Below are 4,536 nucleotides of genomic sequence, written 5' to 3' on the forward strand. Positions count from 1 at the left end.
TTAGTATTTTCATTTTCACTGGGTAAATAGCCAGTACTGGAATTATTGACTCATATACTATTTTTAACTTCTAATTTTTTGAGGAACTTCCATGCTTCTACAATGTCTATAACAGTTTACATTGCCACCAACACAAGGATTCCTTTTTCTTCCCATCCTCACCAACACTTGTTATTTTTTTGTCTTTTTTACTTTCAGTATTCTGACAGGTATAAGGTGATATTTCATTGTGGTTTTGATTTGCATTTCCCTGATGATTAGTACTGTTGAGCATCTTTTCATGTATCTGTTGGCTATCTAGATGTCTTTGGGAAAATGCTCATTCAGGTCCTCTGCCCATTTTAAAATCAGATTTGGTTTTTTGGTGTTGAGTTGTATAGTTTCTTTTTTTAAAAAATAATAATAAATTTATTTTTTATTGGTGTTCAATTTGCCGAGTTGTATAGTTTCTTTATATATTTTGGATATTAACTCCTTACAGACATATCATTTGCAAAAGCTTCTTCCATTCAGTAAGTTGCCTTTTTTGTGTTGCCAGTGGTTTCCTTTGCTGTGCAAAAGCTTTTAATTTTGATGTAGTCTCAACAGTTTATTTTTGCCTTTATATCCCTTGCCTAGGAGACATATCTTGAAAAATGTTGCTATGGCTGATGTCAGAAAAATTATTGCTATGTTGTCTTCTAGGATTTTTATGGTTCTAGGTCTCACATTTAGGTCTTTAATCCATTTTGAGTTTATTTTTATGAATGGTGTAAGAAAGTGATTGATCCAGTTTCATTCTTTTACATGTAGCTATCCAGATTTCCCAATACCATTTATTAAAGAGAATATTTTTCTCACTGTACATTCTTTTCTCCTTTGTCATAGGTTAAGTAGACTACTTACATCTTAAAAAATTATTTTAAAAATGATTACATAAGCAGTTTAGTAAAAAGCTGCTATTAATCTGCTACAAGTTCACTAAGAACAACTTGTATCACATTAGACTGGGTAAGATAGAGGAGGTTATAGAAATATATGTTATTTCTTTCCAACTCTCACAATACCCAGAATATAATATGCATTAACAACTATCTTTTAAATAAATGACATCTGGGTTTCAGCCACTAAGTTGTGAAGGAAGTCTTTTTGTGTATAATGAAGGAATTTGGGAGGAGGAATATTTGAATGCATATGGCCAAGTCTTTCCAATCCAAGACCCCTGAAGTCAGGCACTGGCCATAATTCTAGATCTCTCCTGGTAATCACCAGTGGCTTCTGAATCACCATTACCAAATCCTGCTAGGAACTATGCTCACCACTGGCTGCAGGGATTTCATCTTTCCTGCACACAGATATGACTCTAGCTTCACAAAAAAGTATCCAAACACCATTAGGTAATTCTCCCCCTGCACTGGTTTAGCAGGTACCCAAACTCCAAAAGGAGGTTTGGAGTGTGTCTTTTCAACTGCATGAAAACATTATTTTGTGTTGAGCTTGCTTTTAAGTACAGTTGCTCACTATTTGTAACTTAGTAATTAATCTAGTTTTGAGTTTGTTTGCGGCCAAAACATCTCCAAGGTAGGTTTCCACAGCTGAAATGGACCACTGAGACAGTTAAATTGAGAAATAAAACACTGCATACAAATTCAGAGCAGAATGAATTAATTTTCCAGGTCTAGTTGGCTCTTGAATGCATAACTTTATTTAAGAAAGTTCCCCAACATCTGGTTCTTTTTTTTTCTGTGTAAGGACAAGCATAGGGGGAGGAAAGTATGCCATCTGTCCTGAAAGTAACTAATTCATTCCTCTTCATGCTAGGTGGAAATTACAATTTTACCAGGAGAAAACTTTATAAATAAACAATAAAATAACCTTACATATACATTTGTTTGATACAGGACAATGTGTTCACTTTTTAGCATGAAATTTTTCTTACTCCCAAATATAACACTTTTGATTTGAATTTAATATGCTAGTATACAAGTAAAAGACAATATAAGACCTGAGTTTCCACAGAGGGAGTCACTTTTTAAATGGATTTTGAGAGATGGACAGGGTTTTACGAGGTAGTAGCTAGAATTCCAAAGACAAGAAATAACAAGTGTTGGCAAGGATGTGGAGAAAAAAAAAGGAACCCTAGTGCCCTGCTTGTGGGAATGTAAATTGGTGTAGCCACCATCAAAAATAGTATGAAGTTTCCTCAAAAAATTAAAAATAGAACTATCCCATGGTCCAGTAATTCCACTAATGAGTATTTACCTGAAGAAAAAGAAAAAATTAATTCAAAAAGATATATGCACCCCTATTTTTACTGTGATATTATTTCCAATAGCCAAGATATAAAAGCAGCCCACATATCCATCAATAGACAAATGGATAAGGAAGATATTACTCAGCCATAGAAAAAGGATGAGATCTTGCCATTTGTGACAACATGGATAGACCTAAAGGGTAACAGACAAATAAACTAAAAGCAGAATCAGATTTATAAATACAGAGAACAAACTGATAGTTGCTAGAGGGAAAAGGGGCAGGAGGATGGGCAAAATGGGTGAAGGGGATGGAAGCTACAGGCCTTGGTTATGCAATGAATAAGTCACAGGGAAAAAAGGTACAGCACAGGAAATATGTTTCAATGATACTGTAAGAGTTGTATGATGACTTACATTATCTACATTTGTTGTGAGCATAGCATAATACACAGACTTGTCAAATCACTATGTTGTACACCTGAAACAAAAGTGACAGTGTGTATCAACCATACTTCAATTAAAAATAAAAAAGATTTCAACCAGGTAGATTCTGGAATGAAAAGTCATTCCAGGAAAAGAATAATGTGGAAGCTTAAAAATAAATAAATACAAAGTAATTTCTGACAGGTAGGTCCAAATATCCCTTCTGAAGCAAAATTAAGTCACCACAAATGACTCTACTCAAATAGCTAATTCCCTCTCCCACAGCCTCCCTTACCATCCTTCCCTCTGTGATTCTCTCCCTGCTGCCTCCCTCTGTTCCATGAAACAAACATACCACATCAAACTGGAAAACTGTGACTCTAAGAAAGGAAGCTCAGCTTGACAGGAGCAAAGCTGAATAGCTCTCTAAAGCCTGACTCAAAAGCTCTGTCATTTTAGTCTTAATGCCATTTAATGATAAATGATCCTTTCCCTACAATTTGCCACTGTTGTTAAACAGGGGTCTTAACAGGGCCCTCCCACCTGCACTCTACCTTTGTAATTAGTACATCTGGTCTCTGTGCATATATTTCATGGGTGACTCACATATAAGCTAAGTGATAGGTAACCAAATTACAAGGCTATAAATACATCAAGTGTTGGCCTGGAAAAAAAAAGCCTGAGTGGTTTATGAAGTCAGCAATATTCTGACAACTGATCCTTACAACAGAGCTTAGTTTTCTTTCCCTTCCTCCTCCCCACTTAGGTAATTTGATATTATACATGTCTCCAAGTATAAATCACAAGTGAATTATTGGAAAAAGGTAACTTGGGCCTGAAAGATTTTAATTATAGCAACATTTTTTATTCATAAGAAGTTTTAGCTGGACTACCTCCAAATAATCTACATCCACCCAGAACATTTGGAAATAGGCAAGAATCCTTGGTATGTAAAGCAAATCTGGCCATGACTCTTCTTGGTATCATCATTTTGTTTTTTCTGTCTAAGTGGGTGTTAGCTACAGGGTGTTAGAAAGAAATCAAAAGAGTAGCATTTCCCAAAGTGTGTATCAAAAGGATCCCAAAGTTGAAAGCAAATATTGTAACAATGAAGAGGATCAACAATGAATGGAAATTTATAGTTAACACTTTGCCAGTTTCTTCTCTCTAATTTACCTTCATTGCCAACAACAGTTATTTTTATTTAATTTAAAAAATTCTTCTTCTTCTATCTAAAATCTTCTGTTAGCCTGAAGACTAAGCATTTAATTTGAAATCTTCCTATATTATTATTTGTCATGATGTAATTCAGATTCCTCATCGAAAGCAAGAACCATGTTTTACCCGTCTTTGTATCCCAATCACCTACCTTGAAATTTGGCAGCCTAACACGAAATTGGAGATTATCAAACATTTGTATTGAACTATAAATGAAACCTTATTAAATAAGATGCCTGAATCCGTGTGTGTGTGTGTGTGTGTGTGTGTGTGTGTGTGTGTATTGTCTGTATAAAACTTCTGTGAACTTCTTGGTATTTTACAGCTTAAAATCTAACCGCCTTAATGTGACATTTTTTCCCAGTCTGACTTCAGTCTTCCATTCTGGCATCATCTCCTGCTCTTGAACCTCAGCACCATATCTGGGCTCAGCTTCTCCAATGTCAAGGCAAAGATTTGCTCTTCTCCTAGGCATGTTGCCTAGACATTTATGGAATGATGATATCACTTAAAGGAAATTGAGTCTTGAGGCACTCCCATAAAGGTCAGAAACAGAGACCAGAGTGAGTCGTGGAATGCAGGAAACAAAAGCCAGAAAACAAAGACACTGTAAAAGAATGAGAGAAGAAATCTCAGCTTAAATATTTTTTTTCTAAGACTA

This window comes from Vulpes vulpes, chromosome 4, assembly GCF_048418805.1.
Source record: "Vulpes vulpes isolate BD-2025 chromosome 4, VulVul3, whole genome shotgun sequence".
Classification (NCBI taxonomy): domain Eukaryota; kingdom Metazoa; phylum Chordata; class Mammalia; order Carnivora; family Canidae; genus Vulpes; species Vulpes vulpes.